The sequence below is a fragment of the Artibeus jamaicensis genome, unplaced genomic scaffold (genome assembly GCF_021234435.1).
Source record: "Artibeus jamaicensis isolate MK-2021 breed Jamaican fruit bat unplaced genomic scaffold, CSHL_Jam_final contig_3109, whole genome shotgun sequence".
Classification (NCBI taxonomy): Eukaryota; Metazoa; Chordata; class Mammalia; order Chiroptera; family Phyllostomidae; genus Artibeus; species Artibeus jamaicensis.
Genome location: NW_026521716.1, coordinates 1621777 through 1635688, shown reverse-complemented (window position 1 = coordinate 1635688; position 13912 = coordinate 1621777). Strand labels below are relative to the sequence as shown.

At 59.7% G+C, this 13912-nt stretch overlaps 1 protein-coding gene across 2 annotated transcripts in view; it reads right to left on the bottom strand.

Moving 5' to 3' along the window:
* The window catches only part of ANO1 (anoctamin 1), a 122858-nt gene that overhangs the window by 69174 nt on the left and 39772 nt on the right, over positions 1-13912 (bottom strand). The window lies entirely within an intron of this gene.

Sequence of the window (13912 nt, the reverse complement as noted above, 5' to 3'; positions counted from 1 at the left end):
TTATAGAATGCTAAGCAGTCTGTGACCGGGCACCATCAGAGTGCCTCATACAGCCCCTCTCACTTAACCCTCACAGCCTGGTCCTCCGTTGCACCAGGGGCAGGGGGCTGGAAGGCCAAGGGAGGGGGCGGGGTTTGCCCCCTTGACTGCACTCCATGTATGACTCTCTACTGCCTCCCTGAGGGAGGGCCGGTGACTCCGATCACTCTCCTCCCAGGATGAGCAGGAGCCTGGCACATAGTAGGTGCTCTCAGGACAGGTCTTTAATCCTCTGTCCCAGCAGGAGGAGGACAGTGGTCTCCAGGGGCAGTCACACCCAGGTTTAGCCTCCAGGGGCCACACTGGCAACCCTACCCACTGGGAATGAAGCCTCCTTTTGCTCTGCTTCCCTGCATCCTATTAGCTCCTCACGGTCTGTGCTAGGGCCACCTCCTCCAGGAAGCTGTCCTGGATTGTCCCTCACCCAAGCACAGGCCCCTTTCTGTACCTGCCTGTCCCTCAGCTACGGCACTTCCTTCCTTTACTCCACCTCACTCTATGGAGGGTCCACACAGTCAGCCCTCAAAAACTGCATGAAGAACGGCCACCGAGGAACACTCAGGGCCTACAGAAATGAAGGTAATGAAGCTGCCTTCCAAGGTCGTGGCATCACCGGCATGCAAAGCGTGGGTTCTGGAATCAGACAGAAGGGGGAGGGGGAGGTGGGATGGAGTCTGCTGCCAGCTCTGGAACTTCCCTGCCCTGCGACCTTGGCCAAGGTTCCTCAGCCCCACAGAACCTCTGTCTTCTTCGAGCCTCAAGCGTCCATGAAGCTGCAGCTCTGGGCCAGGCCCGGGGACAGGCTGGGCCCTGGCGGCTGCGGGCACTACTGCTGTCATTCCGTCATTGTGCTGACCTCCCCTTCCCACCTGTCCGGCTCATTTAGGCTCAAGTTTGTTTCTTGAATTCGGAGAGGGGCAGGAAGGTTACTCTGTCCTTGGGCTGGCCTTGCCCATGGGCGCTGGTGGCCCTGAAGGAACCTTTGTCTGCACCTTGGACAGGGATAACAGGTTTGGAGAAGTGCGCGGGGCGGGCCAAGTCCCCGCCGGAAGCTGCCCTCCCCATCTCTGCCATGCCCTGGAGAGGGGGCCCTAAAAGTTCACGCCGTTTAGAGCTGGGAGGAGTCAGTCCGGCCAACGCGCAACTCCGTTCTCCTTCTCGTCGGTAAACAACCACCATGGTGCGACCCTCACGCCGTCTTTCTAAATTTATTTTCAAGACCGAAGGGTCTCGAAGCTCACAAGGCATAATTTCTGAAAAAGAGTGCCTATGCAATTCCTCAGTCCTGGGCATATTGGCATTGCCCACTAGTTTGGGAAGCGACACTTGACTTCTGACCACGAGAGGGTGCTGAGCCCTTTGGGGGCCTCCAAGGTCCAAGGTGGGGGCAGCTCCCTCCCTCCTCACCTCCTGCGCCTGCCCAAGATTTTCGCCCGCTGTTCAGGACGTCTGCCCGCCCGGAGAGCGTCCCTTCTCGGCCACACGATGGGAGACGTCATTGCTGTGCCCCTCTCCCGCCTCTGGCTTCCTCCCAGCCGCTGTCCCTGCCCCCCCAGTGGGCGGTGTGGAAGTGCTTCCCCTGCCAGAGGGGAAGACTGTTTATGGTCTGGGCTGGGGGGGGGTCCTTGGATCCCAGGATGTCAGGGACCAGCCAAAGGAAAACCAACAACCTACCCAAAGCTGGGAGGGGCGACGGGATTCTCCCGGGTTGAGACGGCTTCCCAGCTAGTGGACTGGAAACGGCGGGGACAACTCCAGCTGCCTCCGTGGGGACACCTTGTCGGGTTTGGTCTCTGCCCTGAGGTGCTAACTGCTGACAGGCTGGCCCCCCTACACGGACCATTGGGTTGATCTTGCACTTTCTGGTTCTCCACTCAGGGAGTCCCATCATTTACAAACCCAAAGGGACAGACTTTGGCAGCAGGAGGAACTCCCGGTTCATGAATTAGTAAAACCCCATCTCATTAGCCTAAACCGTGCATCTGATTAGGAGAGTCTAGGCTCGACAGCTCGACATTTTAATGTCGGGTGAACAGGCACAAAGTGACAGGGGACACGGGAGCGGGCTAAGCGAGCGTCCGGGGGCGTGGGAGGCTCGGTAGCGCGCACTTTCCGGCCTGGTTGGTTTTCAGTACTGGCCTCACCTCCTTGCCTGCTCACGAGAGAGGACCCCTCGCTCTCCTCTCCGGAGCAGCGGCGCACGCGTGAGTCTGAGCGCCCGCCTGGCCCTGCGCACCTCACTGACGACGGGGCGGCCCCCCCGGGGTCTGCAAAGTGCAGCGGGACCCGGCCCTCTGACCCCCCTGCCTGGCCTCCCGCCGGGCAGGGGCTATTCCAGGGTGGTCTCTTCTAACGTGCCCACCGCTGACGGTGGGAGCTTCTAGATCAGTCCCGCCCTGGGGACTGGGCCTGTGAGCTGCAGGGGGTTTAGCAGCATTCCAGGCCACAGGTCCCCAGTGCAGGCAGCACCTCCCTCTCTCAGTGTGACAACCACAAGTGTCCCCAGACAGTATCGCATGCCCCCTGGGGGTGTCTGCAGCCTCAGGGAAGCCCTGGGGGCTGGTCTTATCACCCCCGTTTCTCAGATCAGAATGTGGAGGCCTGGGGGAGTGGAGTGCTGCGTGGCATCGCCACCCAGAAGGCCCCGTTCACTTTAGGACTTCAGTGTGCACACTCTCGTACACTCACACCCTTGCACACAGAGCTATGAGGCAGCAGGTTTGGTTTGCTCTCACAAAATGCACAGATCCCCGCCATGGCTGCCCCTGGTTGGTGGTGGGGCTGCTTCTGGGCAGTGGGGCTGCGCTGTTCCAGGTTCGGGCCACCGGGGCCCGGGGCAACTTTCTCCCCAGGACAGAGCTTCAGACTCCGGGTGCTAAGTGCATGCCGTTGACTCATGGACGGGAGAGCCCGGGTGGGGAGGGAGCATGGAAGAAGTGAGCGGCTGTGACTCAGGGCTATTGTGAGCACCACCGGCGGTCCGCCCGCTCCCGTGCTGGCTCCACGCCCTTTCCGAGTCTCCGGTGGGCAACACCAAAGAGGCAGATGACTTAACTCGCTGAAAGAGACTCGGGGGTAATTATCCCGGGGAAGACGTGCCTGGGGGACTCATAATGAGAGCTGGTGGGAGGGAGAAGGCCACTGTCATTTCCTTCCCTCGATGATGTCAGGCCTCTGAGCAGAGGCCTGTGAGTTGCAGCTGGCGGGGAGACCCCTGCGGGCATGGAAACCGCTGTCCCGCGTCCTGGAACACGGCCAAGGCGTGAAGCCCTGTATGGGGGATTGTTTTCCTCCGCAGAACCCACGCTGCTGTCTCCACACCCCGGTTTTCAGAGGCTGCTTTCTGAGAATTCCTAAGAACTCTGAAAACACGCCCGGGGTGGGTCGGCGGAGCCCGCCAACGCCAGCTCAGCACGCCACCTCCTCCCGGAAGCCTCTCTGGTCCCGGGTCACTGGCATGACTCATTTCAGTTCCGCCACCGGCTCCTGGCTCCGGCCCGGCGGCGGGGCTCATTTCTGCCCCGTCGCCCTCCTGTCTCCTGTGTTATTTCTGCGCCCAGCACCCCTTCCTGTCCTGCACATCACAGAGCACGCTTCTGTTTATGTTGAACACGCCGTGGCCCCGTGCTCGCCAAGCCAGTGCTGCGCACCATCCTCCACCAACACCGACTCGAGGTCCCGTGTCCCGAGGGTGATGGCCACCGGCTGCAGGTGGCCTTGCACCGAGACCCCGCCACCTGCCACCGCAGGCCGGGCCCCTTTCTGTGGGGGTGCAGGGGAAAGCCCAGGCTGGGTCTCAAAGAGCCCCCTCCTCCCCATCAGGCAGGAAGCACAGCACTCACCCCGACACACAGACAGACAGACAGACAGATGGCCGCCCCTCCTAAGCAAGCCTGTCCACCTGCCCAGGGGCTAGGGGACGGGTGACAGGGCTGAGCCAGTGCTGGACCAGCCTGCCCGGGACGCCGCGGAAAGCCCGAGTTGGAAAGCCTCCTCCGCTGGCTCAGTCCTTCTTCCCGGGGCTCGGAAGACCGAGAGGACTGCAGACGGCCCTGCTCTGGGGGCCAGGAAGTCCTCTCCTCGAGGCCCCACAAGCTTGAGGGCTGCACAGCCCCAGGAGAAGGGACCGCCTCCCTGAGCTGAGCCCAGCCGGGTGGCAGCCAGGACTCCCTGCCCCCGCCGCTAGGTGCTAGGTCCGTGGAGCCTCTGACAGCAAAGGACCAGGTCGCCTGGCTGGAGGCCGCGCGGGGCCCCAGGCTGTGAGCCGGGTGGAGCTGAGCTGAGCTGTTCTCACCATGAAGCCCAGTGGCCCCACACCCTTCGTGCATGCGTGTGTGTGTGTGTGTGTCGGTGTGTGTCCGTGTGAGCGCCCCACACCTAGGCCAGGAACCGTGATCAGCCCTTGGTTTCCCTAGAGACCCCTCCCCAAAGAGGTTGGACCCTGATGTCATAGGCACTGGCTGCCCTGATGTCACGGGCCATGTCACGGGCCTGTCACGGGCACTGGGGGGACCTTCCTGGACTGCATGGCCTCACTCAGCTTCCTGGAAGATCACATGAAGACCGAGCCCCTGGACAGGCTGAGGGTTCTTTATGGGAAGATGCCAATGCCTTCCTGAGCCCCTGGGGCTGGAATGAAAGGCTATTTGTGGGACTGCGACTGGCCTGTCCTGGCAACCCTGGTGCCCATTCGGTTGGGTCTCCACGGCTGTCCGACTCGGTGCCAGCATCTGTATCGAGTCAGGGCCTCTGCCAGGGCTGGGCTCTCTGTCCTGAGCCGAGCTGCCGTCCAGCAGGTTCTCTCAGGGACACACTGTGCCCTGCACGCCCGCTGGGTGTCCAGCCAAAGCAGTGGCCCGGGGTTCTCAGGGCTCGTGAACGAGCCAACAAATTGGGGGCCTCACCAGCAAGTCAGCGGATCTCCCTGACCCAGGGAGGGGGGTCATGACCTTGAACCCCCACCAGCTGCCACCCCTTGGGCCTCACACTCCTGAGAAACTTTCCCATGCGCTCACAGAGGGGCTCTCGGACCCCGCAGCGTGGCGCCACCCAACAGGACCGGTCCTGAGCCGTGCAGGTGACCCGAGGTGTTCCATCCGCAGCCACGTTACGGAGTGAAAATAACCCGGGGAAGTACTGATATATTTTAAGTCGCCTAACGTATGAAAATACACTATCTTCCCGGCATGTAATCAGTGTGAAAATTGTGCTGAGCCCTGGGACAGTCCCTGCTGCCTGGCGTGGGTTTGAGAGCGGGAGCGGGTTCTGCACCGACAGCACATCCCGGCGCAGGCCAGCATCCCAGCCCCGTGCGGCAGGACCACGGCCGCCTCGGGCTCTGCGGCCGGCAGCCCGTTGGATGGCTTTCATTCTCCGCGGCACGCAGTTCTGTGTGTCCAAGGCCTGAGCACAGGCTGAGGGTGACCTCCAAGGGCCCCGCATCATGTGGGCGGCACATGTCCACGGCTGCCTGACCGTGTGTACATGGAACTCCATGCTGCCAGCGTAGTCCGTCTGGCTTGCTGTGCCAAGGGCCACCTCCCCGAGGACCCCTGGACTCTGGGGTCAGGCCGGAGCTCCAGCACATGGGGGGCCCCACGAAGCCCAAGAAGGAGCTGCCTCAGGCTCCTGCCTCTGGCCCTTCTGAGACCCCCAAGCCGGCTGGCCGGGGATCTGTTCATTCACTCACCCACAGTTCACTCGCACATTCACTAACTCACTCATGCACTTGGCCCACTCCCCGGTTTGCTCACCACCCACCATTGGTTTGTGACCAATGGCAGCAGCTGGCCTCCCACCTGGTTACATAGCCTCTCCTGGCTTCTGGGCCCCTCGGAGTGTTGTTCTCGAGGGTGGGCAGGTGTTTCCCCCCGGAACTAGCAGCGTCCAGGGCCAGGGCTGAAAGGGCGTCTGTGATGTGGGTGCCTCCTCCTGCTGCGAGCCTGGGGGCTCAAGGGACCTTGGGTTCCCCGCACAGTGGACTGTCCCAGTGATGGGCCGGCCTGGACCCTGCCCTCTCCACTCACCAAGGAGAGGGGGTGGTGCCCTGCCTTTGGCCCTGACACATGGCAGTTGCTCCCAGGTGGACGTGGAGGGAGTCATCCCAGAGGCCTTCAAGAAGTCTCTATCATGGGAACGGAACTTTCCAGAGAACCCAGTGACAGTGCCAGGCACCGGCCTCCTCCCTCTGAGCCCCTGCATGCCCGCGGCATTGGACACATTACGTAGGGTCTGGGCAGGGGTCCCATGTGTAACGCCGGCTCGGCGCCCGGAGGTCACCTCTGTGAGGTCACCGCTGTGATGACGGGAGGAGCTTGGCCTGTGGCTGTCTGCTGGCCATAGCTGTTTATCGGACGGTCACCACAGATGTGGGGTGGGGGGCTGCACCCAGCCACCCGGGCCAGCGACTCCCAGCCCGGCCGTCGGCGCTCGCTCCGTCAAGGAGGACATTCGTTCATTCTTCGACCGAACCCCTCTGAGCAGCGGGCGCAGGGCAGCCTCTGAGAGGCCGGCGGAGGGAAGAGTCCCCAGGTTCCCACGGGGTTTACTTTCCAGTGGGGTGGGGGTGGGGTGGCCGACAAAGAACAAACTCACTGGTAAACAGGAGTGTCAGAGGCGGGGACTGCGGTGGGGGAGGTGACGCAGGAGGCAGGCTCTCTGTGTGGGGGTGGGGCTCGGGGTGTGCCCTTTAGCCAAGGGCCCCTCAACCTGGCAGGCTGCCCCCAAGGGGCCCCAGTCGGACAGAGAGCGCATGGCCTTGGGGTTGGCGGGGCGCGGCTCTGCTCGCCTCACGGGGAACCTGCTGCACAGCACCGGCCCTCCTCCTGGGCTCCAGCTCCTGACATGTGACCGGGAGTCCCCAGGGCAGCTGGAAGGACCGCCCGGAGGGCTGTCCAGGGGTTTGTGTCCCCCCCTCTGCAAGCCGCGAGGGGGCCGGCCTGAGCGCCACCATACCGACCATACAACAGCCCACGTGCTGGAAAAATGGCGTGGGCTGCACCCCCGCGCACGCCCCAGCCCCACTCCCAACTTGTGAGAACCGCTCTCGGGGCGTAGAAGAAAGGAAGCCACAAAGGCAAGGGGAGGAAACAAAGAAAGGAGAGGAGAGGGAAATAAAGACAGAGCAAGATTCACGGGGAGAGAAGCCCCTCGGGCCGGTTCGGGACCCTCGATGTCCTACCTTGATACTGGTGGTGGCCTGATTTTGATTTATCAGAAAATGACCGAAGGGGGGAGGGTGGGAAGACTTGATAGGAACGGGTAGTGTTTCCCCAGAACAAACGGGGCTCTGAAGGCCGGGGGGCGGGGCATGCGGTGCCCGCTCCCAGGAGACTCTCAGGGCGCGCTCCGTGGACGGCATTCTCCTTATCACGGTAAGGGGACACCGAGAAACCAGCGGGGGAGATGCCTGTGGCCGGCTGGGTTTCCCCGCCACAGGCAGAGCCTGCCCGTTGGGACTCGCGTCGATACAAATTCAGCCTTATCTTTAAGAAAGGCAGGAACCCCTCAGCTGAAATGCCTCTGTTTGCTGCAAGGCCACTGGTCAGCAGCCCAGTGAAGGGCAGTGTGTTGGGCAGTGTTTATCAGACGAGGGTCCAGACAGTCCTGCATCCCGGGGACGCTTTAAAACCGCAGCTGCCGGACTTCGGGTGCAGAGATGGGCCGCCACCCCCAGGGGCTCCGAGGCAGCCAGGTTGGGACCCGCCTCGTGCGGGTGCACAGGAGGAGACATGCATGCAGGTGGCTGTGGTGCCAGGGGACCAGGAACCCCTTATCTGGACAGGCGGGGAGTCCGTGGAAGCCCCCAGGACAGGATGCTGGACAAGGCTCAGGAGAGAAGGCAACTTCCTGACCCCCCACCCGCCTCGCTCCACCTGACCTTCCGCACACACCTTCTGTGCACCCTGTTCCCAACTGTCCCGCCTTTGCGTGGTGGGACAATGGCCTTCGGGTCCTCTAGAAGGCCCCACTGCATTTTCTCTGTTATGAAGGAGGCCACTTCCTGTCCTTTCTGCACCCTTGGATGTGTCCCAGCGGCTCACCCTCCCACGTGGCCTATGAGGCGCACGACTCAGGTGGCATCAGACCCACTTTGCAGATGAGGAAACTGAGGCCCCGGCAGGTCCGGCCGCTCGCTCCAGGCCATGCGGTTGGGAGCAGCAGGGGTCGGGACCCTCCCCTGTGCTAGGCCCCAGAGCAAGCCTTCCCTCCGCAGCTGGCCTCAAGGTCCAGCCCTCACAGGCCCCCTTGGAAGCAGGAGGGTCCGCAGCACAGGAGCTTCGCTTCCACACGCAACGGAGCAGCAACTGAGTCGGCCACTCTTTCTGTCCGGAAAAACCAAAGAGGCCGGAGGAAAACAAAAGCAGAAACATGTGGGTGTGGGAAGGACTTGGATGGCAGCCACGGCGGACCGAACTCAAGGGCCAAGATCCCAGGGAGGGAGGAACCACGGAAGCGTGGGCTCCAGGTCCTGCTCAGAGGCCTCCTGACGCCCAGGAGGCAAGAACTGTAGCTGAGGGCCCGCCGGGGGGCTGGGGGCTCCGGTAAATCCTCCACCTTTTTATCGAAAGCCCTAAAGCTACCATCCGGAAAGAGACCAGCCTTCCTCAACCCTGAGGTCTAGCCTCAAATCACCCCCAAACCCGACAGAAGCAAGCTGCCCCACTGTATTCTGCCCGCCAACCGAAACGAGACCGTCTCTGGGGGGAGCAGGCATCATCCAGAACCCCTCGCCCCATTTTCACCCCAAGTTTCAGTGAAAGTTGACCACGAGAGCCGGGGAGCAGGGCCAAACAATAAAAAATCAAGTGAAACGAGCGAACGACAGTCGGAACAGACGGAGAGTGGGTTCGGATGTGCGTTCCTGTGTTGGAGAACCCGATGAACGGGCGGAGCATTTCACCGGAGACCCGGGACCTGCCACGGCTGTCGAGTGGAGAGTCTAAAGTCAGGCACAGAATTCAGAAGATGGGCAGATGGCTGGGGAGGAGACCGGTCCATCGGAAACGAGTTTGGGAGAAAATACTCGATCTAAAGCACGGCGAGGACAAAAAAGGACACAAAACAGACGAACAGGGTCACACAGACCTGGGTGGGACTTCTGGAGGAGGAGGGGAGGGAGGGGCAGAGGCAATACCGGAAAAGAGTGTGATCAAGAACTCCCCCCACTGGCGAAGGCTACCAGGCCCTGTTTCATTTGGGATGTGAGGAGCTCTGAAAGCGCAAGTGGACACATGTGCGGAAAACCACAGGTCCTCACTGGTGTGGCTCAGGTGGCTGGAGCCCTGGCCTGCAACCAGAAGGTGGCAGGTTCGATTCTGCTGAAGGCACATGCCTGGGTTGCGGGTTCTGTCCCCAGTCCGGGTGCGGGCGTGCGAGTGACTCCCCATCTGGAGGCAACCAATCAATGCCTCTCTCTCACAACGATGTTTCCCTCTCTCCCTTCCTCTTTCTCTAAAAGTGATGAAAACATGTCCTCGGGTGAGGGTGAAAAATAACTAAATAAATAAATGGATAAGAAAACCACGTGGAGGCATGTCACAATGACACTGGTAAAAACAGAAAAGAACCTTAAAAGCAAACAGATGGCCCTGCCTGGTGTAGCTCAGTGGATTGAGCTCAGGCCTGTGAACCAGGCAATCGCAGTTCGATTCCCAGTCAGGGCACAAGCCTGGGTTGCAGGCCAGTTTCCAGTGGGGGATGCACGAGAGGCAACCGCACACTGATGTTTCTCTCCCTCTCTCCTTCCCTTCCCCTCTAAAGATAAATAAATAAACCTTTTTTTAAAAAGCAGCCAGATGGAGTGAGAAGGAGCAACAATCATGGCCGACTCAGCGCTCCGTACCCAGAGGACGCCTCCTTCAAAACCGAGAGAGTGACTATGCAGGCAACTCCAAACCATTGACTGTTCAGAATGGCAACGATAATGCCTTGGGCGGGGCCGTTAAAAGAGAAACAGAAATGATACTTGACAAAGGGTAGGAGGGGCCTCGGGGAGGGGGGGGAACACAGTTAGGGTGTGGGCATTACCCAAAAGCAAGTGGTAAAAACGCCATTTGAAGACACACTCTAAAACGATGTGTTTGAGCAGAATAATAAAGGCATGCATAACTAACCAGGCAACAGAAGACAAGTTGGAATTAAAAATTGGACTAAAGGAAGAGACGTTTAAGTTCAAACAACAGTGGAGACAAATAGGAACCAAGAGTAAGATGAAGGGTGTAAACTCAGCTAGAAACAAATAATTATATTAAATGTAAGTGGGCTAAATACTCCGATTCAGCGACACAGATGTCAGACCAGATGTTTAAACGCTTGAACTTTATGCCGTTCACAGAAGACACACTTTGATATAAAGACTCTGAGGACCAGCTGGACGGTGGAAGAAACACACAGAGGGCAGACGTAATCGAAAGCTACACTAATATCAAACAAGGTGGATTTCAAAGCGTGACATTTCCCAGAGATAAAAAGGGATGTTCTATAATGGTACCGCGACTCAACAGAAAGACATAACAATTCTAAATTGTATTTACCTCCAAAAGCGTAAAACAAAAATGGACAGAACTAAAAATCCATAAATCATCATCATTGTGTAGTTTACCTGTCGAAATTTAACACAACTCTTCATAAAATGGTAGAATTGCAGGCAAAAGAAATCGGCCTGAGTCACAGACTCCAGACTCCAGAGCACGCTGACCCTTCACCTCGACCGCCAGCGTAGGGGTCGGCAGGTCTCGGAGGACCGAACTCGGCCCTCTGATGGCAGCGGAAACAGAGACAGTAACCAAACATACCCATAAAAATACCCGGGTGTTTGGGAATGAAGTGTGACTCTTGTAAATAACCAGAGATCTAAGACGAGATCGCTGGGAGAATTCGAAGGTCTTTTGAACTGGGTGTAATGAAGACACGGTATCTCCCACCGACTTGTGTTTCCATACACAGACAAGCCTGTGCTCAAAGGTCCTTGAGGAGAATCGGATGCACCCATCAGCAAGCAGAGGGCTGAACACCAAGGATCTAAGTGCTCAGGTCGAGAAGCAAGGGGAGAGCAACAGCATCTCAAACCCAAAGCAGAAGGAAGCAAATCTGCTCTAAACAATGGGCGTCGGTGACTTGGAGAACGAATGTATCGCGGAGAAATTAGTGACACCAAAAGCTACTTCTTTGAAAAGACTCGTAGTATTGATACACTCTCCGAGGACCCAGGTCTGCCCCTAACAAGAGCGGGCCACACGCCCCGCACCGCATACACAGGTCATACACCAAGCTTACGAACTTAAGTAAAATATTCTCTGTTCACCTATCTTGAGAAACACGCCTTCATATAACAGGGGAGGAAGGCTCAAATTTAGAGGCTGGGGACCCCTCGGAGATCTGTGCCCGCAGCTGGGGAGATGGGGGATGGTGCCTGCCCCCCACCCTTGCCGCCCCAGCACCACCGTCTGGCACCAGGAGGGGCCTGTGCACCCCGCTCCGAGCACAGCCCCACAGGCTGCAGCCCCTCAGCCGCCCACGGGGCCTACATAGCGCACACAAGCTCTGCCTCCGAGAGGGCGGCCCAGGATGTGTGGTGCAGGCTCTGGACCCGGCCGGGCCGGGCTTTTAGGTCCCGCGTCTGGAGCGGAGTGTCCAGGCACGGCGGAAGCTAACAGGGCGCGGCATGGGCAAGGCCAAGCGCAGCACCACAGGGAGGCCAGCGACAGCTGGGCATGTGTCCCGTTATTTGACACACTGCAAAGTCCCCACTGGGTGGAAGGATTGTCTCTGGAATCAGTGACTGAGTGGCCCCCTCCCTCCCACCATACACAAAGCCAGTCCCAGGTACGGCAACTCAGGCGGCAAGGCTTCTAGAAGATACCACAGGAGAGGGCCTTCGTGACGCCTGGAACAGGACACAGAAAACGTAAACCACGAGGAAAAGATTCATGGACTCCGTCAACCTTTGGAACTTGTGTTGATCCAAACGCATCACCAAGTGCGTGCCGAGGCGCCTTGCGGCACGGAGAAGACACTCACAGCACCTATACCTCCAAGGACGTGTGTCCAAAGGACATGTATAAAAAACCCTTATGAAGAAATTAAAAAAACACAAACCCGATTTTAAAAGGGGCTTGTTCAAGCAGCCCCCCGAACAGGCCCTCCCAGTGCCCCGTGCGACATGCTGACCCGGGGGCAAATGACAGCCCGGCTCGAGTCCACGGCGCACTCACCAGGCCGGCCCCGAAAGCAGAGCGAACGGGCAGTCCAAACTCCACAGTTCCGCGTGTCCGGAGGGTGCAGGTGCCCTGCTGTCTTCCATGCCACCCACAGACACAAGTCTCAAATCGGACATCCACTCTGGGAATGCTGGCTGTCACGGCTGATTTGGGGGAAGTGGGCACACACAGACACACCAGGGGCGGCGGGCATCCGAGGGGACACCGGGTGTCCGTGGGGGCACCGGGCTGGGCTCAGAGCTGATCAGGGGGGACCAGAGGAGGGCGGCTCCGAGTGCCGGCCAGGCAGGACCCGGGGCCCTGCCTTCAGAGTAAGGGGGGGCCTGCAGCTGAACTGGGAGCTGCCCTGGCTCCACGGAGGAGCCGGGCCCTCCCCGCCCCGGGCCTGTGCTTTCCAGAGCTTCTGTGTCAATAGCCCTGCAGTTCAGACCCCACCTGTCACGGGGACAGAAAGGGCTGTGTTGTCACAGCTGCCACAGACCCGAGGATCAGGCAGGTTTTGTCCTTACGTCTCTTGCAACCCAAGCACCTTACTGCTGGTTTCCACGTTCAGGGACCGGGGCCTGGAGGAAAATCTCCAGGTCACGTTCAGGTGATTGTCCCAGAATGCAGTCCGTCCTCCGCAGGGACGGAGGAATCAGCCCGAGACGGGCCGGGCGCCGAAGCTGCTGCTCACAGTACGGACAGCGTGTGTGTTTGCAGGAGACCAGGCGGACACACTGCTCATTCTCTCACACGCTCACTCCTTCCCTCCCTGGAATAGTCGTCCCGCCCCGACCTTTTAGCATTTGTCTAGTGAGGTAAATTCAAGACTAGTATTTAGAAACTCCACACCCAGGGCCCATAACAGTGTGTGGGACACTGCTGGTTCAGAGAGCCACCTGCTCAGGGAGCGAACCAAGTACCATTCACCGAGTGCCTACCACGTGACCAGCATCGCCCCTATACCTGTCGCTGGTCATCTTCGAGAGAATCTTTAGGCAGGGACTCTTGTCCCCATTTGACAGATGAGGAAACCGAGGCACAGCGAGGCAAAGGAACCTGGCCAAGGTCACCCGGCTGTAAACAGCCGAGTCAGGACTTGAAATGGCAGAGCCAGAGTGCCAGGCCAGAGGCCGCAGGGTGCCTGCTGGGTGGCACGGGGCGCGGCGACAAGTCCAGGCAGAGGGACTGAGGTCCCCGATCCCACTGCACGCTGGATCACGGCTCACTGTGCTGCGCTGGGCTGCGCTGGGCTCTCGGCACCTTGGATTTCCACCTCCCAGGTGCCGCAGCCAACTCTCACCCTCCGCCACCCGAAATCCATCACAAGTGACGGCTGGGACAGGCGGTCGTGGTTCAGGAAGAAAGCACATCCTGCTGGTCCGGGAAGCGAGTGAGTGAGGGCGTTCATGAGCACACATTCCAGCCCGAGGAACAAGGCAGAGCCCTGCCCTGCAGGAAGAACCTGTTTCCCCTGGCAGACCCGGGGCCAGGGTCCTGCCCGCCCACTTTCTGGCATGGCCTCGAGTCCCAGGTATACCATTTCCTGATGAGCAAGAGCCAACTGCCAGGTGAGAGGGCTAGGAGGTGCGGAACAACACCTAGTGGCTGGAAAGGGAACTGCGAGTCACCTCTGGGGTGGGGTCCGGGGACGGAGGGAGGGAGACAAG